General features: G+C 48.4%; 1 long non-coding RNA gene across 2 annotated transcripts; it reads right to left on the bottom strand.

Moving 5' to 3' along the window:
- Window positions 1-439: 439 nt before the first annotated feature.
- LOC138929829 (uncharacterized) lies at window positions 440-22,250 on the bottom strand. 2 transcript variants are annotated; one of them, XR_011445998.1, is made up of 3 exons: window positions 22,077-22,250; window positions 20,498-20,610; window positions 440-739 (listed from the first exon to the last, which is right to left on the bottom strand). It is a non-coding gene; the product is annotated as an uncharacterized lncRNA (long non-coding RNA). The 2 variants fall into 2 exon arrangements; XR_011445997.1 differs by lacking the exon at window positions 440-739 and adding an exon at window positions 15,033-16,631.
- Between the last annotated feature and the right edge of the window lie 252 nt (window positions 22,251-22,502).

The raw sequence follows: 22,502 nt of genomic DNA, 5'->3' as shown, positions 1-22,502 counted from the left end.
CGGCTTTTCTGGGGGAGATCCCTTGGAGGAAGGCATGGCAACCCACTCTAGGATTCTTGCCTGGAGAATCCCGTGGACAGAGGAGCCTGGCGGGCTGCAGTCCCTGGTGTTGTAAAGAGCTGGAGGCAACTGAGCAACTAACACACAGTTGATTTACAAGCTATGTTACCCTTCGGTGTACCGGACCTCATTCTCGGGCACACGTGTGCCCGGCGGGGACCCTCTCTGCGTCCGGTGAGGCTCTGTGGCTTGCGGTTCTCCATGGCCGTGCTGGTTGGGAGGCTGGGTTCGGCACCCACAGCACCTCTGAGCTGCTGGTGCCGGCAGCCTTGGGGCAGAGGAGGGTGCCCACTAGACCCAAAGTGAGAGACACAGCCTGCTGAGATGTCCTGGCCCCGTGAGAACTCAGAAGAACCAAGAAAGAAAACTTGAGTCCATCTTTTTGTTTGTTTTTTAATTTTATTTATTTTATTTTTGCTCACACTGAGTCTTCTCGGCTGCCCACATGTTGCAGCGAGCAGGGGGCAACTCTCTGGGGGTGGCGGGTGGGCTCCTCACTGCAGCGGCCTCTCAGGTTGAGGTCCCCAGGCTCTATGACACACAGGCTCAGCAGCGGTGATGCACGGCTTTGTTGCCTGTGGCGTGTGGGATCTTCCCGGACCGGGGATCGGACCCACGTTCCGTGCATTGGCAGGCAGATTCGTATCCACTGGACCCCCAGGACAGTCCTTGCGTCCATCTGCAAAGATGCTGAGACAAGTCTCTCTAAGGAAGCACGCTGCTTCTGTACACAATGGAATATTACTCAGCCGTTAAAAGAACGCATTCGAATCAGTTCTACTGATGTGGATGAAACTGGAGCCTATTATACAGAGCAAAGGATATTAATACAGGATATTAACACACATATACGGAATTTAGAAAGATGGTAACAATGACCCTGTATGTGAGATAGCAAAAGAGACACAGAGCTAAAGAATAGTCTTTTGGACTCTGTGGGAGAAGGCGAGGGTAGGATGATTTGAGAGAATAGCATTGAAACATGTATATTATCATATTATCATATATTATCATATATTACACATTGCCAGTCCAGGTTCGATGCATGAGGCAGGGCGCTCAGGTCCGGTGCACAGGGATGACCCTGGGAGATGGGATGGGGAGGGAGCTGAGAGGGGGGTTCAGGATGGGGGACACGTGTACACCTGTGGCGGATTCATGTCAATGCATGGCAAAAACCACCACAATAGTGTAAAGTAATCAGCTTTCAATTAAAAAAAAAAATCCTTGGACATACAGAAAAAAAAAGAAAAAGAAAGCACGATGTTTCATCTCTGTGCACGTTTGAGGAAACCGAGTCACGTTTTTCTCGTAAAGCACAGGCTTCCTAGCAGGACCGAGGCCCGGAAGGTGTGCTTTCTGTAATTGGTTGTCAAGGAAACCGAGACAGCCCCTTGTCTGAAATGGCCACTGAAGTAAGGTGAGATCAGAGTCAAGATCGTGGGAAAGATTTTTCAACACGCATGTCCGCTCAGCGCGTTTGGTTTTGCCATTTGGGGCCTTAACAGGCATGGCCTCCTTGGGACTGTTTAAAGAGTCTGTTAACTGGAAAAAAAAAAAAAAAAAAGAAGCATGTGGTGAGAATTGCAAGTCAAGTTTTATTTGGGGGCAAAATGAGGACCGGAGCCCAAGAGACAGCACCTCAGATGGCTCTGGGAGTCTGCTCCAAAGACGTGTGTGTTAGTCACTCCGCCATGCCAGCCTCTTCGCAACCTCGTGGGCTGCAGCCCACCAGGCTCCTCTGTCCATGGGATTCTCTGGGCAAGAATCCTGGAGTGGGATGCCCTTTCCTTCTCCAGGGGGATCTTCCTGACCCAGGGATCAAACCAGTGTCTCCTGCATTGGCAGGTGGATTCTTTACCCTGGAACCACCTGGGACGTCCAAAGCGGCAGCGGGGAAGGTCAATATAAATATTTGATTTTGGTGAAGCAGTGAGCTCATGCCAGCAAGCAACAAAGCTTTCGAAAACGTTCCTCCTAGTCTCCTAAAGCCTTTCCTAGTCAGGAGGGAAAGTCAACACCGTGAAGGATTTTCAGGCTTTTCTAGCTATTAGGAGATGCGAGAATTGGGCTCGTGAAATAGGCTCCTGAGACTATCTCACCATCTGAAGACCTGTCCTGCCTGTTTTTAACCCAGGACACAGATGCCGGAGGTCTGCTCTCCACCCAGAACTCCCTTCAGGGGGTGCTGAGGGTCAGCAGCTGCAGCAGCAGCTGATTTAATCCTTGTAGAGATGGACGGCAGGTGCCCACATCCAGGGTGCCTACACCCTGGATGACAGGGTATAGTTGAGAGTCTAAGGGAGTCAGACAAAATCCTAGGCTCCTAAGTGGATATAACAACGCTTTAAAGAACATGCTGGCTTCTGCCGGCACTTTGTAAAATTGACAGTGCAAACACGAACCTCGTTAAAAATCACCCTCTCACATGTGGACCCCAGTGTTCATCACAGCACTGTTTATAATAGCCAGGACATGGAAGCAACCTAGATGTCCATCAGCAGACGAATGGATAAGAAAGCTGTGGTACATATACACAATGGAATATTACTCAGCCATTAAAAAGAATGAATTTGAATCAGTTCTAATGAGGTGGATGAAACTGGAGCCTGTTATACAGAGTGAAGTAAGCCAGAAAGAAAAACACCAATACAGTATACTAACACATATATATGGAATTTAGAAAGAGGGTAATGATAACCCTGTATGTGAGACAGCAAAAGAGACACAGATGTATGGAACAGTCTTTTGGACTCTGTGGGAGAGGGCGAGGGAGAGGGTGGGATGATCTGGGAGAATGGCATTGAAACATGTATAATACCATGTAAGAAATGAATCACCAGTCTAGGTTCAATGCAGGATACGGGATGCTTGGGGCTGGTGCACTGGGATGACCCAGAGAGATGGTATGGGGAGGGAGGTGGGAGAGGGGTTCAGGATTGGGAACTCATGTACAGCCACGGCTGATTCATGTCAGTGTATGGCAAAAACCACTACAATATTGTAAAGTAATTGCCTCCAATTAAAATAAGAAAAAAAAAACCCCACTGAATCTTGAAAAAAAAAAGTAAAAAATAAAAATCATCCTCTCTTCTACGGAACTGTTCTTCTCCTTCCTTCCATCTCAGTTTGCTCTGTCCCTTTCCAAAGGAGCCCTTGCTTGTTACCTGACCTCTTGGAGAGACACGAGGGACGGACTTCAGAACTGGTCTCCCACACGTAATGGTTGCTTGACCTTCTCTTGTGGGTTGCTGTTTTTTTTTTTTTTTAACTTATCTGGTTCCAAAGTCTGTTGACACGTGTCTGAAACACTGAATTTATTTTTATCTGCCCACATTACACATTTGGCAGGACACAGCCCTCTGAGCTCCAAGGCAAGAAATGAGGGAGATTTCATCTTCTGAGCTGCCTTGAAGCCAGACGTCAGCTCGCAGCTCTTCATATTGCAGGCTTCACTCTAATTCTGCTGTTCTTTCGCTCAGTCATATCCGACTGTTTGTGACCCCAAGAACTGCAGTGCGCCAGTCTTTCCTGTCCATCACCAACTCCCAGAGCTCGCTCAAACTCATGTCTGTCGAGTCGGTGATGCCATCCAACCATCTCCTCCCCTGCCGTCCCCTTCTGCCCTCAGTCTTTCCCAGCATCAGGGTCTTTTCCAATGAGAAGTCTCGTCACGTCAAGTGGCCAAAGGATTGGACTTTCAGCTTCAGCATCAGTCCCTCCAGTGAATATTCAGTACTGATCTCCTTTAGGATGGTCTGGTTTGATGCCCTTGTCAGTCGAAGGGACTCTCAAGAGTCTTCTCCAGCACCGCAATTTGAAAGTGACAAATCTCACTATAGTACACTTGCTTAATAGGAAAAGATGTTTAACATACAAATTTTTAAAGAGCATGGTCAGCCTATGTTCTCAATCTTGTTCATAAGCCTGGGATCACGTGGTGGTGAGCAATGGAATATTTGGATGAAAATGGGGGGAAATGTGTCTTTTCAAAAGTTAAAGAATTCTCTACCTGGCAATCCCTGCTGAGGGGTAGAAATAGCCTCTTCAGACATAATAACACAGAAACAGTGTTTCACGTGATCAGAAGCCCTCCAGTTAATTCCATCTCTTTTTTTAACCTCCGTTTTTAGCATTTCTTTAAATTTATTTTTATTGGAGTATACTTGCTTTATGATATTTATTAGTTTATGCTGTAAAGCAAACTGAATCAGCTATAAGTTCATTTCAGTTCAGTCACTCAGTCGTGTCCAACTCTTTGTAACCCCATGAACTGCTGCACGCCAGGCCTCCCTGTCCATCACCAACTCCTGGAGTTCACCCAAACCCATGTCCATTGAGTGATGCCATCTAACCATCTCATCGTCTGTCGTCCCCTTCTCCTGCTGCCCTCAATCTTTCCCAGCATCAGAGTCTTTTCCAATGAGTCAATTCTTCTCATCAGGTGGCCAAAGTATTGGAGTTTCAGCTTCAACATCAGTCCTTCCAATGAACACTGATCTCCTTTAGGATGGATGGATTGGATCTCTTTGCAGTCCAAGGGACTCTCAAGAGTCTTCTCTAACACCACAGTTCAAAACCATCAATTCTTTGGAGCTCAGCTTTCTTTATGGTCCAACTCTCACATCCATACATGACTACTGGGAAAACCATAGCCTTGACTAGACGGACCTTTGTTGACAAAGCAATGTGTTTGCTTTTTAATATGCTGTCTAGGTTGGCCATAGCTTTTCTCCCAAGGAGTAAGTGTCTTTAAATTTCATGGCTGCAATCACCATCTGCAGTGATTTTGGAGCCCCCCCAAAATAAAGTCAGCCACTGTTTCCACTGTTTCCCCATCTATTTCCCATGAAGTGATGGTTCCAGATGCCATGATCTTAGTTTTCTGAATGTTGAGCTTTAAGCCAACTTTTTCACTATATGAAAAATCAGCTATGTTCATATATATCCCCTCTTTTTTTAGGATGTACACCTTTATTTGTGTCTTGAGACATGGAATGAAAGTGAAAGTCTCTCGGTTTTGTCCAACTCTTATCGACCCCATGAACTGTACAGCCCATGGAATTCTCCAGGCCAGAAAACTGGAGTGGGTAGCCTTTTCCTTCTTCAGGGGATCTTCGCAACCCAGGGATCGAACCCAGGTCTCCCACATTGCAGGTGGATTCTTTATCAACTGAGCCACCAGGGAACCCCAAGAATACTGGAGTGGGTACCCTCTCCCTTCTCCAGTGGACCTTTCTGATCCAGGAATCGAACCAGAGTCTTGTGCATTGCAAGCGGATTCTCTACCAGCTGACAGCCACCAGGGAAGCCCAAGAAATGGAATATTTCCTGCCGTATCAGTAAAGAAAGGACGTTAGACTCATCAGCGACTGCAGCCAGGGCAGGTGGTGCGCTCGTGAGCCCTGCAGGGAGCTCAGGAAGAAAGCACCCCTGCCATCTTGCAGCCGTCAGACGGTAGCCAAGTCCCCATGGAGACCCCTGAGGACATCCAGGATGTGACACACAGGTTGCTGGCCCCAGATAGCTGAGATGAGGATGAAAGCAATGATTTCAGAAAGTCCAGATGGGGGCGTCTTCCCCGTACACAGGAAAGCACTAAAGTCCTTAGCTTGGGAAACCTGGTTTTCCTGAATTCACAGGAACATTTGTTTTTTTAATTTTTATTTGTACTTTATTTTACTTTACAATACTGTATTGGTTTTGCCATACTTTGACATGAATCCGCCACGGGTGTACATGAGTTCCCAATCCTGAACACTTCTCCCACCTCCCACCCCATATCATCTCTCTGGATCATCCCCGTGCACCAGCCCCACGCATGGCACTGAAACATGGATACTATCATGTAAGAAGCGAATCGCCAGTCTATGTTCGATGCAAGATACAGGAACATTTTGACATTCAGACTACCTGCCCTTTGTTGCATAACTTTTGTGTAACCTGGCGCTGTGCCCCCCTCCCCAACGCCCTCACCTTCTCAAACCAGTCTCTCTCATAGCTGTCTGAAACCCTGTCTCCTGGGCTGAGCTCTGCATTTTGCCCCAAATCAAACTTAACTCACAACTCTCACAGTGTGCGATTTTTCTTTTCAACAGTGAAAATAAAATACCAGTAAAACAAGATTATTGCAGAAACGTACTCTCGCTTTTGTGATGAGTGGGCAGTCTAGCATAATCTAGAGATGATGTATTAACCTCATAATCTAGACATGATGTATTAGCAGGATATGAAGTAACAACAGTGGGCTCCTTCCAAAGATTCTGTTCCAGAAAATGGTGAAACCAGCCCATCCTAAGGGAAGTCAACCCTGAATGCTCATTGGAAGGACTGATGCTGAAGCTGAAGCTCCAGTCCTTTGGCCACCTGATGCAAAGAACTGACTCACTGGAAAAGACCCTGATGCTGGGAAAGATTGAAGGCGGGAGGAGAAGCGGATGACAGAGGATGAGATGGTTGGATGGCATCACCGACCTGATGGACCTGAGTTTGGGCAAGCTCCGGGAGTTGGTGGAAGACAGGGAAGTCTGGCGTGCTGCAGTCCATGGGGTCGCAAAGAACAAGAGAGTGATGAAGCGACCTACACTGTTAAGTATCAGAACTTTTCCAAATCGTTTGCTTTCATTCCTAACCATCCCTCTGGTTCAACCCAGTTAGAGAATCCTACTTATGTTTATTCAACAAAGGAATTTGAAAACGAGGGCAGAAAAACCATTTGGCATTCCTCCTGTTAAATTAATTTTGATTGGAGGAGAGCTCATTTAAGAATCTACAGACAGTAAATGCTGGACAGAGTGTGGAGAAAAGGGAACCCTTCTACACTGTTGATGGGAATGTAAGTTGGTGCAGCCCCTATGGAGAACAGAATCGAATTTCCTAAAAAAACTTAAACACTGAACGCCCACAGGATACGTTTGGCATCCCTAACCGCACACATAAATGCAAGCACCTTGATGTGATGTCCAAGACTTGGGCCCCCCTGATGTGAAGAGCTGACTCATTGGAAAACACCCTGATGCTGGGAAAGATTGAAGGCGGGAGGAGAAGGGGGCGACAGAGGATGAGATGGTTGGATGGCATCACCGACTCGATGGACATGAGTTTGAAGAAGCTCCGGGAGTTGGTGACGGACAGGGAGGCCTGGCGTGCTGCGGCCCACGGGTTCGAACTCGACTGAGTGACTGAACTGAATGATGTCTTCGGCGTGAAGTAAGGGGGTGTCTGTCTGCAGGAATGCACAAATGTTCCTTCTCGATTCTCTGGATGCCTAAAAACACCTTCCACTTATGCAGCAATATCTCAGTTACGCCCAGTCTCCTGGTACAAGTTCAGTGACTTGCTTTTTCTCAAACCCAATTCACGGGTGAGCTCGGACAGGGTGGTCAGCCTCCTCTTTCCCCAACTGCAATAAAAGTCATCTCCCCCACCCCTCCAAAAACAACCTGTTCTCACTCCCCCAGGCAGGGGGGAGGCGGGGGGAGGGGGTCTCCATCTCCTGTTTCAAATGAAGCAAAAGCTCTTTAAAGGCAAACCTCACGCTCACGTGGCTTAAGCTGCCAGCCCAGTAACATCCCCTCGTACTGCAAGGAAAATTCCAAACACAGGTTTTCTCTGTCAGGAGAAGCTGTTTGCAACCCATGTCTGCAAAGAAGCATCTCCCAGTCGTGATGACGTGGTGACTTCATCCACGCACGCAGCAGGAACACGGTGAGATGGGATACAGATTCTGTTTTCAGAGCCTCTTGGAGAATGGGGGCTTTTGAGAAGGTCACCATCCTGACCCACCGGCTTGCTGCCTTGAATAACAATCTCCAACATCAAACATCACAAATGGATGGCAAACGCAGACTAAGAATGTAGGGAACAAGGCATAAGGAAGGTTGAGAATATACCTAGTTCCCTACACTGGGCAGAACAACTCGTTTGCAAGAATGTTCAGCCCTGGTTGAGAGTCTTGTTTGCAAGCACTTCCCAACCTTCCTTATACCTTGTTCCCTGCAAAGAATATAGGTAAAATTCAGAGTTGTGTGTGTGCGTGCTAAGTCCCTTCTGTCATGTCCGACTCTTTGTGACCCCATGGGCTGTAGCCCACCAGGCTCCTCTGTCCATAAGATTCTCCAGGCAAGAATAATGCAGTGGGTTGCCATTTCCTCCTCCAGGGGATCTTCCCGACCCAGGGATCAAACCTGTGACTTCTGCTTGGCAGACGGATTCTTCACCGCTGAACCATGCTAAGTCATCTTAAGTACCCCTAAGTCTGATGATTTGACTCTGAGAAAAGTTCTTCCCCCTGCAAAGTTATATTTGTGCAAACAAACTCATGTTTTGGGTGTAGAAATGAGACACACGATCTATATCTGCTTATCCTGGTGAAAGTATTTTATAAGCACTGTTTTTTGGAAAAGGCTCCATGCGGAGAAAAAAAAAACTTGCTACAAACAGATCCTTATTAATAATGTTTTGAGTTTTTGTCTCTGCTTTTACTTACTGGACTGAGTTGGAAAAGATGTGTCTACTTCAAATAGCTAAAACCTCAGAGCAGGACCTTATTTGGACAAAGGGTCTCTGCAGAGCTGACCGAGTGAAGGGTCTGAGATAAGGTTCCTCCTGGGTGGGGGTGGCCCCAAACCCAATGTGAGGGTGCTCATAAGACACGGAAGAAGAGAGACACGGACACAGCGGAGAAGCCACATGGAGGTGGAGGTGGAGACGGGAGGGAGGCGGCCACCAGGCCAGGGACGGACGCCCGGAGCCCCCGGAGGCTGGAAGAGGCGGGGAGGACCCTCCCCTGGAGCCTCTGCAGGGAGCCCAGCCCTGGGACACCCTGACCTCAGACATCTGGTCTCCAGGGCTGGGCGAGGATGAATTTCCATAGTTTGGATCCAGCTGGTCTGCGGTCATTTGAAGAAATGATACAGACAGAGAGAGCAAACATAGGGACACCAAGAGAGAAGGGGATGAGATGAAGAGGCCAATTGGGGTTGACATGCGTACACTGTATGTGTACAGGTGATGCCTTGCGCACGTATAGATGGTACACTGTGCGTGGTATATATGAGACCATGCGGCATCCATACCACGTGCAAAATGGATAACTAATGAGAAGCTAGTGTGTACCTCACGGCTACTCACTGCTCTGTGGTTACTTAAATGGGAAGAAAATTTAAAAAAAGAAAAACCAGAATGTATGTATACACGTGGGCTTCCCAGGTGGCGCTGGTGGTAGAGAAGTGTGTCTTAATCGCTCAGTCGTGTCTGACTCTCTGCGACCCTGCCGAGTACAGCCCGCCAGGCTCCTCTGTCCCCGGGATTCTCCAGGCAAGAATACTGCAATGGGTTGCCATGCCCTCTCCTCCAGGGGACCTTCCCAACCCAGGGATCGAACTGAGGTCCTCCTGCGTTGCAGGCAGATTCTTTACCATCTGAGCCACCCGGGAAGCCCAGAGGTAAAAGAAACTGCCCGCCGATGCAGGAGATAGAAGGGACGCCGGTTCCATTCCTGGGTGGGGAAGATCCCCTGGGGGAGGGCATGGCACTCCACTCCAGTATTCTTGCCTGGAGAATCCCGGGGACAGAGGGGCCTGGTGGGCTACATACAGTCCATGGGGTCACAAAGACACGACTGAAGCTCCTGAGCACACAGGCACACCCATATGGGTACATATGATGGATTCACTGTGCCTTAGAGCAGCAGCTAACACAGCGTTGTAAATAAAGCAATGATGCTAAAAAAATAATAAATAAATTTGTTTAAAGATGTTGCCAAGCTGTGTTCAGAGTCTGTATTGCCACCAGCAACACGCAGGGGCCTCAGTTACTTTCTGGCTCCCCGGCGTCAGGCCCATGTACCTGCCCCTGTCGCTGTGTCTCTCCTTCCATCCCAGACTCTGTCTCTCTGTATGTGCCCAGAGGGACCGCCATGCGAGGGCCCAGGGAGAGGACGCCACCTGCACGCCGCGAAGGACCCTGTCCTCAGGAACCAACCGTGAGGACACCCTTGAGCTCAGATGGAACAGACTGCGGGAAAGGAAAACTCCCAAGCGTCTGGTGAGTAAGCCTCCCCGCCCGGGTGCTCAGGTCCGGCAGCTGGAGCCGCGTCCCGTGCGAGTCTCCAATCCTCTGACACCCACCCTTTCGCCTTCCTCACTGTCTCATCCTCATCCTCCTCCACACCGTCACCAAGCCCAGAAGAGATGGTCCGTCTCCGGCAGACACGCTTCCATCTTTCCCAGGCCAACAGCTCCCAGGAGAGGTTCATGGAGCTCCTGAGACTTTTTGTTCCTCTCTCTCTCTCTCTCTTTTAATTTGCAAACATATGGCACGTTACCCCAGACTCCGCTCAACTCGCTCAGACGACTTTGGACGAAAGGCGACTCCTTTAATCAGCTCCCCGTCCCCTGAAGGTTGTCTTTTATTTCTCTTTCGACGTAGCCTTTTGGGCAAGACTTGCGTCATTTTCCGCCTCTCCCTGGAATCCACCCCCCGCCCCCACTCAACCTCTCCAGATTTCAGCTGGCTCAGGCCTATCTCTCAGCTGTGCGTCTACAAAGCCAGGGCGTCTTGGAATCTGGGATCTGAGGACAGAAGAGATATTGTGGAGTCTGCGAGAGCCCTGATGATGTGACTTGGCTGGGAACCGGGCTTGAACTCACTCCAAGAAGCAGCTCATACTCCAGTGACACACACGTGCTGGTCTGAAAAGGTCTAAGCGCTTCGGATTCACTCAGTGCGTATCCAGTGCTCTGAGCCGCTCTAAACACTCAGGAACCGAGTTTACGTTGTTTGTTTCGATCCCTGGGTCGGGAAGACCCCCTGGAGGGCATGGCATCCCACTCCAGTCTTCTTGCCTGGAGAATCCTCATGGATAGAGGAGCCTGGCAGGCTACAGTCCATGGGGTCGCAAAGAGTCGGACACGACCGGTCACACAAGCATGTGGTAGGTCTCAGCATTGAGGTTAACCTGATGGACTCCAATACCAGGGTTAGCCTTCTTCTATACACTGCTGCTGCTGCTGCTAAGTCGCTTCAGTCGTGTCCGACTCTGTGCGACGCCATAGACGGAAGCCCACTAAGCTCCCCCGTCGCTGGGATTCTCCAGGCAAGAACACTGGAGTGGGTTGCCATTTCCTTCTCCAATGCATGAGAGTGAAAAGTGAAAGGGAAGTCGCTCAGTCGTGTCTGGCTCTTAGCGAGCCCATGGACTGCAGCACGCCAGGCTTCCTTGTCCATTACTTTCTCTCAGAGCTTGCTCACATTCAACTCCATTGAGTCAATGATGTCATCCAACCATCTCATCCTCTCTCACCTCATTTCTCCTTTTGCCTTCAGCCTTTCCCAGCATCAGAATCTTTGCCAGAGAGTCGGCTCTTCACATCAACTGGCCAAAGTATCGGAGCTTCAGCATCAGTCCTTCCAATGAATATTCAGCTGTGATTTCCTTTAGGATTGACTGGTTTGATCTCGTTGCTGTCCAAGAGACTCTCAAGAGTCTTTTCCGGCACACTTTGAAGGCATCAGTTTTGGGGGGCTCAACCTTCTTTATGGTCCAACTCTCACATCCATACATGATTAGTGGAAAAAGCATAGTTTTGACTATACAGACCTCTGCCAGAAACGTGATGTCTCTGCTTTTTAATACACTGTCTAGGTTTGTCATAGCTTTTCTTCCAAGGAGCAAGTGTCTTTTAATTTCATAAAAAATTTAATTGAATAGAGTTTTTTTTTTTTAAAAGGATCGTGTAAAAAAATAAAAGTACAAAAATACAAAATAGCATTAATAAGACAATGTTGAATTTCTGGGTTGTCACTCAGGTGTGAAATGTAAAAACAGACAAACGTCAACAATAAAACAAAAGCAGGGAAATGACGAGGCCGATGACCGGGGTGTTTATCAAGCATGTTCCAACCATGGCTTTCCACTGGGCTCAGTGGTAAAGAATCCGCACGCCAGTGCAGGAGACACTGGTTCGAGCCTTGCATTGGGGAGATCCCCTGGAGAAGGGAATGGCAACTCACTCCAGTATTCCTGCCTGGAGAATCCTATGGACGGAGGAGCATGGCAGGCTACACTCCGTGAGGTCCCAAAAGAGATGGACATGACTTAGCTACTGAAACAACAGACAATAGCAAGCCAGCATGGACGACTGGGTTTAATCCCGCTGTGAGCTTTGCAGAGGCTGTGGGAAACGCCCCAGAAGCTTCCCTGCTGCAGGGTGAGGGAGGTGAAGCGTTGACCACAGAGACTAGTCACTCTTTACGTGGCGGCTGCTTTGAAGGGACCCTCAGGCTGCGGCCCGCTGTGGCCTGCCTCCAATATGTCCATCTGGCTGCGGCGGTCAGATAAAGACCCCAGAAAAACAGACGCAAGGCCCACGGCCAGATAAAGACCCCAGGAAAACAGACCCAAGACCTACAGCTGGAAACGGTTGGGTCAGCACATGCTAACTTATCAGGAGACGAGAGATTACTCACCGCTTAGTAAGTGCAGAGCTTTTGATAAAAAGCACTGGAATCCCTGGCTTCCTATATGGAAAAAAGATGAAAACCATCTGGATACACACACACACTCATATACTTTCAGACGGTCTGAAGTTAACTTCTGCAAGAAAAAAAATATTTGTTTCACTCATTCTAGTCCAAGGAGATTTTTGTTAAAAAAAAAAAAAAAAGAAGACACGAAAATGTGAATCTTTAAATCCGTTGGCCACCTGATGCGAAGACCTGACTCACCAGAAAAGACCCTGATGCTGGGAAAGATTGAGGGCAGGAGGAGAAGGGGGCAACAGAGGATGCGATGGTTGGATGGCATCACCGACTGGACAGATATGAGTTTGAATAAGCTCCAGGAGATGGTGATGGGCAGGGAAGCCTGGCGTGCTGCAGTCCTTGAGTTGGGTCGCAAAGAGTCGGACACGACTTAAATGATCGAAAAACGAAAGAGGATGCGTTTGACCAAATTTACAGTTCAGTTCAGTTCAGTTCAGTTCAGTTCAGTTCAGTCGCTCAGTTGTGCCCGACTTTTTTTTTTTATCAGGTCAAAAAGTCTAAGTGTTAGTCATTCAGTCCTGTCCGACTCTTTGTAACCCCCTGGACTGTAGCCCACCAGGCTCCTCTGTCCATGGGATTCTCCAGGCAAGAATAGTGGAGTGGGTTGCCATTTCCTCCTCCAAGGGGGTCTTTCTGCATCGGCAGGCAGATTTTTTTCTTTCTTTTTTACCATCTGAGCCATTAGGGAAGGCCATAAAGATGCCTATATTCATTAAAAACCATTGGGAAGGATTTTCATGCGTCAAGAAGAGGCATCATCTCCAAAGTCCTTTTACAAATATCTGCCAAAAAAAATCTTCAGTCCATGAACAGGGCACATGAGCAGGAGACACGCTCAGGAATCTGGGGTGAGGAGTGCCATGTGCCCTGACACCATCAACACCCTATTTATATTCTTAAATGGACTGCGGTGGGACGCACAGAGGAGAGGCCAGCACGGCTGGCCCAGCTTCCTTTCTTCACCTGATGGTAATTCCATAGCGTCTGTCTTCTGTTTCCCCCACCCCCAAAATTTAGACTCTTTATTTTGCCTTGAGATATCACCCATTGACAACGTGATGGTTTCAGGTGGACAGCGGAGGGACTCAGCCATCCATACACATGTATCCATTCTCCTTGAAACTCCCCTCCTATCCAGGCTGCCGTGTGACACTGAGCAGAGTTCCCTGTGCTGGGCAGCAGGTTCTTGCTGGTTCTCGGTGTTAAATATAGCAGTGTGTCCATGTCCATCTCAGACTCCCTGACTATCCCTTCCCCCATCCTTCCCTCTGGAAACCATAAGGTTATTACAGAGGATTGAGCAGAGTTCCCTGTGCTGTCCAGCAGGTCCTCGCTGGTTCTCCATGTTAAATCCAGCAGTGTGTCCATGTCCATCCCAGACTCCCTGACTATCCCTTCGCCCCTTCCTTCCCCCTGGGAACCATAAGGTTATTACAGAGTATTGAGCAGAGTTCCCCATGCTGTCCAGCGGATCCTTGTGGGTTCTCCATGTTAAATACAGCAGTGTGTCCATGTTCATCTCAAACTCTGTTATCTCTTTGAATGAATTTTTAAATCCTAAGTTTGTCTCCGATTCACATACATGCTTTAAAAAAAGTGTCCACCCCAAACTCTCAAGAGCAGAGACACATATTTATTGACGCCAAACTCACAGCAGCCTTAGTACAGAAAGCAGACAGCATGGTGTCCACTCCATCGACGAGCCGACATGGGTTGGTGAGGTAAGCACAGAGCGGACAAGACGGAAATTGTCAGTTTGAAGACAGTTTTTTTCCTGGCCTCAAAGTCCATTCTTCTCTCTGTGCCTGCCCCCGCTTCCTGCTGGTCTATGTGGGTGCGTCCAGTTAGGAAAATATGGCCACCATATTGCTGCAAAGGGCTCAAGGATGAACCGGACCAACACCAAAGACGTCTGGCTCACTCCATGTATATTTTTCCTCTTGAGCTGAAAGGCTCAATGCTTTCATTTCAGATCAAAAAATTAACTTTTTTTTTTTTCCTTCAGAGAGAGGAGAAATCCCAAACATACCTGTCCTGGCTCTGTAAACCCAACATTCACTTCAGTCAGTTCAGTGGCTCACTTGTGTCTGACTCTTTGTGACCCCATGGACTGCAGCACGCCAGGCCTCCTTATCCATCACCAACTCCCAGAGTTTGTTCAAACCCATGTCCATTGAGTCGGTGATGCCATCCAGCCATCTCATCCTCTGTCGTCCCCTTCTCCTCCCGCCTTCAGTCTTTCCCAGCATCAGAGTCTTTTCCAGTGAGTTAGCTCTTCACATCAGGTGGCCAAAGGATTGGAGTTTCAGCTTCAGCATCAGTCCTTCCAGTGAGTGAGTATTCAGGACTGATCTCCTTTAGGATGGACTGGCTGGTAATCATTCACAGAAACGAGTCATTCCATGAACATTTAGAAAAGCAGCAGAAAGTCTCAATCACCCTTTATTTCACTTAGGAGGACAGGAGAGAGAATGAGACTGAGAAAGCAAAGCAACACCATCTCCATGATGGAGCTGGCTCTTGGGGAAGCCACATGTGTCCAAGAGATGCCACGTGTGAGGAATGGAGTATTTCCTGCTGTATCACTAAACAGAGGGTGTCACAGATAGCAGCGATCGCAGCCGCCACGGATGGTGAGCTGGGGAGCCCCGAGGGAACTCAGGAAGCAAACAATACTTGCCACCCAATGGCACCCGACTCCAGCACTCTTGCCTGGAAAATCCCATGGACAGAGGAGCCTGGAAGGCTGCAGTCCACGGAGTCGCTGAGAGCTGGACACGACTGAGCGACTTCCCTTTCACTTTTCACTTTTAAGCATTGGAGAAGGCAATGGCAACCCACTCCAGTATTCTTGCCTGGAGAAACCCAGGGACGGGGGAGCCCAGTGGGCTACTGTCTATGGGGTCGCACAGAGTCGGACACGACTGAAGCAACTTAGCAGCAGCATCAGCAGCACCCATCAGGGGGCTTCCCTGGTGGCTCAGCTGGTACAGAATCTGCCTGCCATGCAGGAAACGCAGGTTCGATCCCTGTTCAGGAAGATCCCCTGGAGGAGGAAAGGATAACCCACTCCAGTATTCCTGCCTGGAGAATCCCATGGACAGAGGAGCCTGGCGGGCTATAGTCCATGCGGTCGCCAAAGAGTCACACAAGATTTAGCACTGAACAACAACAATCACTTCTAGCCCCCCAGGATCTCTGCTCATCCAGGGGACTGAGATTTCACCTTTCAATGTCGGGCGTGAGGATCGATCCCTGGTGGGGGGAGGTAAGATCCCACTTGCCTCTCAGTCAAAAATAACACAAAACATTTTAAAAAAAGAATAAGAAGCAATACTGCCACAAATTCAATGAAGATTGTAAAATCATCCACACCAAAAAAAAAAAAAACCCAAAAACCCCACAAAAACGGGTAGGGTGGCCAGATAGTATTTTTAGCCTGAAGAACATGTGGTCTTATCTCTTTCATTATAGCTAGTCACGGATGATACATACATGAATGAGCGTGCCTGTTTGCCAACTGTGTTGACATACAGTCCCGTTCTTGGAAAGTTTAAAACCATTTTAACATTCAGTTCAGTTCAGTCCCTCAGTCGTGTCCGACTCTTTGCAACTCCATGAATCACAGCACGCCAGGCCTCCCTGTCCATCACCAACTCCCGGAGTTCACCCAAACCCACGTCCATCGAGTCGGTGATGCCATCCAGCCATCTCATCCTCTGTCGTCCCCTTCTCCTCCTGCCCTCAGTCTTCCCCATTTTAACACATAGAAGCCATTAACTCGCCGGCAAATCTGATCTGACCCGTTGCCAATGGTGGCAACACGCTGACAAAGATGTCAACATTTACAAAGCCGTGCAAAACCTCAGGTGATTAATGAAATCTGCTGGGCTTGCGTTTCCTTTCAAATCGTGCTATCATTTTTGAAAGAGATATGTTATTTTTCTTCTCATTTCTTCAGGTTGGGATAAAAATCAATATATTTGTGGGTAAGTTGATTCCAAAGCTAGGCTTCCCAGATGGCGCTAGTGGTTAAAAGAAAAAGAAAGAAAGAAAGAAAAACTTGTCAGACAATTGAGGAGACATAAGAGAGTCAGGTTTGATCCCTGGGTCGGGAAGATCCCCTGGAGGAAGGCATGGCAACCCACTCCAGTATTCTTGCCTGGAGAATCCCAAGGACAGAGGAGCCTGGAGGGCTGTAGTCCATGGGGCTGCAAAGAGGCAAACACGTCTGAGCAACAAATTCTTTCTGATCCCAAACCACTGTTAACTTTTCAGGTGCGCTGTAAAAACAAAACAAAAAAAAAACTCCTTTCCAAATGTATTCAAGGAAAATTCCACGATCCTTCTGGCGTTAAATGTCATAACGCAGAGTCGGTGATTTAAACAGGGGCACTGACTTGGTGCCAACACGTAAGCCCTTTCCTCCTCCAGTTGAAAAATAAACAGTCGTATAGAAATGCTTGCTCAGCGTCTATGAACTGGCATATTCCTGGGGAACCACTGTGTTCGGTGAGGTTGGAGGAATTACAGAAACTGCAATAAATTTTTAGTGACACAGCTGTGAACGGTCCCAAGGGCACGCTTTCAGGCATAATATACTTTCATAAGTTTGAAATCTCACAAGAGGCCTTTGTTTCACGGGAAGCGCAGAGGCCAGTACGAATATGAAAGCTACATGCTGACGGGAATATGTGCACCACCTTCGTGAAGGCAAAGAGTGTCCCATGACTTTTTTTTTTTAACCTCATCCAATATTTTTTTAATTCACGTGCGTGGCTTACTTGCTCAGTCGTGTCCGACTCTTTGCGGCTTCATGGACCGCAGCCCTCCAGGCTCCTCTGTCCATGGGATTCTCCAGGCAAGAATACGTGAATGGGTTGTCCTTTCTTCTCCAGGGGAATCTTCCCAACCCAGGATGGAACCCGTGTCCCCTTCATCTCCTGCATTACAGGCAGATGCTTCATACTCACGTCAACCGGGAAGCCCCTTCTGAATTCATAGAAATGGTCATATCCTAACGGATTCGAAGTCTCCAAGATTGTCTCAGTTCGGGAGTAGCATGGCTTCACTCATCTAACAGGTTCCCGTGGGGCAAAATTTCCTGCAGCCTTGGGGAAAGTCACCTTTTAGGTAAAACAGATCATGTTTATAGAGTCTAAAAGTCCTGCCAAGTCAACACCAGTTCTTTTAAAAGATTATGATTCAGCCATAAATGTAGCTTGTCACCTACTCACCACGCACTTCGGAACTACTTGCCTAGGTCCATAAAACTGGAGTTGGAGTGGATGCTTGTGTCTGTCTCTGCTCTGAAAATTGTGGTTGTTCAGTTGTTCAACCATGTCTGACTCTTCGTGACCCCATGGACTGCAGCAGGCCAGTCTTCCCTGTTCTTCACCGTCTCCCAGCGCTTGCTCAAACTCAGGTCCATCGAGTCAGTGATGGCATCCAACCATCTCATCCTCTGTCGTCCCCTTCTCCTCCTGCCCTCAATCTCTCCCAGCATCAGAGTCTTTTGCAATGAGTCGGCTCTTCGCATCCGGTGGCTACAGTACTGGAGATTCAGCTTCAGCAAATTCAGCTCTGCAAGTTAGAGGGTGTTTCATATCACTAAGCTGTAGCTTGAGCAGCCACGTGGCATGTGAGCTTAGGTGTTCCTGGGAGAACCCATTTTTTGACATCCCAGACCATGGGTTCAATCCACAGGCTACTGTCCTAGTCAAACACCAAATCCCTGCATCTGCAGAAGTCGTCTAGGTTTTCATCCTTTGTTTTTCTTGGAAAGTCGGAGCCAAGGCCATACCTTATAAATCACTTCCAATTTCACCAAGTGCGAAGCTAAGTCACACAGAGAGAAAAACCGGTCTGCACACAGACCCTGCAAAATGGTTTGCTTCCAGTACAAGCAACGCCTTTGCTCCTAAGCTTCTCAACCATTCCTAAGCGCTTGCCCCGGAAGATGGGAAGGGTGTTAGCGGTGAATCTCCTGTCTTTGTAAAACCTCCCAGCCAGGACGGGATTGAAGTTGACTTGGAAGTGAATTGGATCCGCCGATTACACACTGGCACTCGCCGTGGGCATCTTCCATCCACCTCGACAAGGATTCAATCAGGTGCTGCTGTAGCTGCTGACCTTCAGCTGAGCTCCCGTGAAAGGAGCTCAGGGTGGCCAGCAGACGAGACGTCTGTGCTCTGGGTTCAAAACTGACAGGACAGGCCTTCGGAGAGAGATTTTCAGGAGCTGATTTTATGAGCCCAACTCTCAGATCTCCTCTATCTAGACAAGGGGGAAAATGATCCATGCTGACGTCTGTTCCCCGAGACTAGCAACCTTTAAAAAAAAAAAAAAAATACGTGCTTGCCTGCGTAAACTCCCGGTTCATCAAAATCACATATATCCTGACCTGACCCCCACCCCCCGCCTCTTTGGAGCAGCCTCTCAGAGTTACCTGAGGCACTGTCTCCCAGGCTGCAGTCCTCATTTTTCGCCCCAATAAAACTCAACTCGAACCTCTCACGCTGTGCATTTGTTTTTAAGTTGACGGATCAATGAAAAAAAAAAGAAAAACTTGCCTGTGGGGGTGCTACAAGCTTGAGAAATTCACATGCACGTTATAATTCATCGAGGTCAATGTTCAAGCGCTTCCTAAGCCCTCCATGAAAAGTCACAGCCGTCTCTCATTTTCTTGCACTTCACCTACTATGTTGTTCTGTTTTGTTTAAGAAACGGAGACGTCACGGCAACGCTGAGTCGGGCAAGTCCGTTGACGCCATTTTTCGGGCAGCATCTGCTCACTCTGTGTCTCTGGCCCACGGTTTGGTCACGTGTGCAGTATTTCACGCTTTTTTCATTTTGATCGTATGCATTAAAAGGATCTGCGGTTAGGGAGTTTCGAGGTTTTCCACAACTCGCTACAGGCTCAGAGGATGCTTCGAATTTTTTAGTGGTGATGTATTTTGCCATGAAGGTATGTACATTTTTTTTTTTTTTTAAGAAATAATGCTGCTGCATACTGAATAGGCTACATGCAGTGGTAAAAATTCTGCCTGCAGGGCAGGAGACGCAGGTTAGACCCCTGGGTCAGGAAGATCCCCTGGAGGAGCACACGGCAACCCACTCCAGTATCCTTGCCTGGAGAACCCCATGGACACAGGAGCCTGGCGGCCTACAGTCCATGGGGGTCACAAGAGTCGGACACGACTGAGCGACTCTACCCAGTACTTCAGAGAGGAACTGAGGCAGAGCATATAGGGGAGGGATTGTGCCCCTCCCCCAAAGCCCCAAGGGGTTCCGCTGAATTACGCACAGATACTACCCTTCCTTATGTGATAATGCAAGGGAACTTGTGCTCGCTGTAGCAAATATACCTATAAGGTACCCAAACCATCCAAAGCAAGTGCTATTAGGAACTCCTCTGCAGAAACAAAACCATTTCTTGGCTCCTGAGAGGTAACCCAGCCATGACCCCGAGTGTGAAGAATTACTTCCCCGCAAAGAATCCGCAAAGGAGCACAGCAGCGTATCTGTCCTTGAACACCCTTCAACGGGAAATCCTTCCAGCCAAAAGGGCTCTTCTCTTGGCAAAGAATAACCCCCGTGGACATCTCTCGGCCAAACAGAACTCCCATGGACCGTGTGTGTTTACTTATTTGTGGGTTTTCTATTTAATAAACTATGAGAAAGCTGATCCTTTTTCCAGTAAGCACGACCTAATACCCTCTAAACAATCATATTTAATTATATACACCATATTTTGGAAGTATTCCACAAACTTCTCTTCTCAGCCTTCCCTTTAAAAAAAAACATTTCCTTGATGGTGAAAAGTTTGTTTTGCCTTTTGCCTAGAAGCAAAACTAGTGAAAACCAAAGTATGAAAATAAATATAACTTACATTAATTTTGTGGTTCAGTGGCTAAGTTGTGTCCAACTCTTTGCCGCTCCGAGAACTGCATACATTAATGGACGCTCCAACTTCCTGGGTGGCTCAGACTGTGAAGAATCTGCCTGCAATGTAGGGAGACCCGGGTTCAATCCCTAGGTCAAAAAGATACCCTCGTGTACGAAATGGCAACCCACTACAGTATTTTTGCTTGGAGAATCCCTTGAGCAGAGGAGCCTGGTGGACTACAGTCCATGGGATCCCAAGAGTCAGACACGACTTAGCAACTAAACCACCATTTTAAATCGAGCAAATTTAAAGCTAATATTTCTAGAATTTCTATGCATCACTTTCAACTTTTTCAGTAGTTTTACTAAAAGTTCCTTAGGACATCTAGAGTAACTCTTAAGGAAATTTTTTTTTTTTTAACAGATCACGGTTTGTCTTTGGGTCTTATGCGATTTTGCTGGGAAAGTTGAGTCACAGCATTGTTTTCCTGAGTATGGAAAACTTGAGTTACTCCCATCACGATGAGATTACTGGCGGATGCTGTCTCAAGAACAGCTGGTGGTCATAAGAACTGCCTCAGGCTCCCCAGGAGGATGAGAAAGACACCAGGTGAGGATGTCGTGAATGGTCCTTCATTTTTGAAATCACAGCGATGCTTCGTTCATAAGAAGTGAACAGACTTTGGTTTTTAAAAAAGTTAATAATAAGAACTCTTAAGTTTATGGAAAAAAAGCACGGTTTTCTTGCCAATTCCATTAGGTTCCTCTGAAATGGGCCGCTGAGTCATCAACCACCAACAAAACCTCCCCAATAATTGACCAGATGAGCTGCTGGCTCCAGAGACAAACCGAGGTCAGGCTCGCTGAGCCTGAGTCTCCCCCCAAATGGAATTCTCCTCGGATCTATGCAGTCCTAGGGATTCAAACCAGAAAGGGGAACCACCCAGCTGGCAACCTTGGAACCCCACACTCCCTTGCTGAAGACACAAAAGGGAAGAATTTTCAACCCCCAGCACTCTTATCACTCAAAAACAAAAGTGAAGCTCTCTAAGCAGAATCCTTGGGGCCATCTGCTTTCAATCAGCCCTAGGGTCAGTTTTTGCAAGTACTATTTATTTATTTTTTTTTTGGGGGGGGGTGGGGGTGGGGGTTGTCTATTGCAAGACCAGGGCCTCTGTAAAAGGAGCCCCGGGGCTGGGCCTTCTCTGGTGGTACGATGGTTAAGGCGTCACCTTCCATGGCAGGGCGTGAGGGTTCCCCCGGTCTGGGAGCTAAGATCGTCTCTGAGTTGAGCTAGCTCCCTTCCTCCTCTGGTTTCACAAAGAGGGAAGCGGCTCAAGGCCGGAGGATGGCCGCCGCCCTGTTGCCATGGAAACAGCAGGGCTTGTCCGTTGCCTCCTCACTCCTTAAGAGTATGTGGCAAAGCGCGTCAAAATCCACCCCCTCCACCCGCCCCCCAACCCACCCAACACACACACCCCGCCCAACACACACACCCCGCCCCGGGCCTCCGCCCAGAGACGCCTCTGCAGCTTCTTAAACCCTCCTTCGCTTCCCTGGTGTTCTGATCTCAGGGGCGTTACCTCTCTGCTCCGATTAACCTCGGGCGGTGGTGCTTCCTTTCACGGCTGCAAAGCAGCTGTCAGAGGTGGGGTCCTGTCAGAGGCCCTGGAGTCTGAGGACCCTGGACGGGAAATGCAGCAATGTAAACACACCCGGCATTAGCAAACCGCAGGGCAACCGTATGGAAGGTCATCAGAGCTGGCCATCTTACAGGGATACAAGGTCTCGGGGGAGGAGCTTCGGAAAAGACCAGGCAGGCTGCCCAAAGCATGCGTTTGTTTCCATACCAGGAGCCTGTGCTCGCTCGTGTCCGACTCTGTGCGACCCCAGGGGCTGTAGCCCCGCCAGGCTCCTCTATCCCTGGGACTCTGCAGACAAGGATACTGCAGTGGGTTGCCATGCCCTCCTCCAGGGCATCTTCCCCACCCAGGAATCGAACCTGGGTC

The sequence above is a fragment of the Ovis canadensis genome, chromosome Y, assembly GCF_042477335.2.
Source record: "Ovis canadensis isolate MfBH-ARS-UI-01 breed Bighorn chromosome Y, ARS-UI_OviCan_v2, whole genome shotgun sequence".
Taxonomy (NCBI): domain Eukaryota; kingdom Metazoa; phylum Chordata; class Mammalia; order Artiodactyla; family Bovidae; genus Ovis; species Ovis canadensis.
This window is presented reverse-complemented; position numbering and strand designations above follow the sequence as displayed.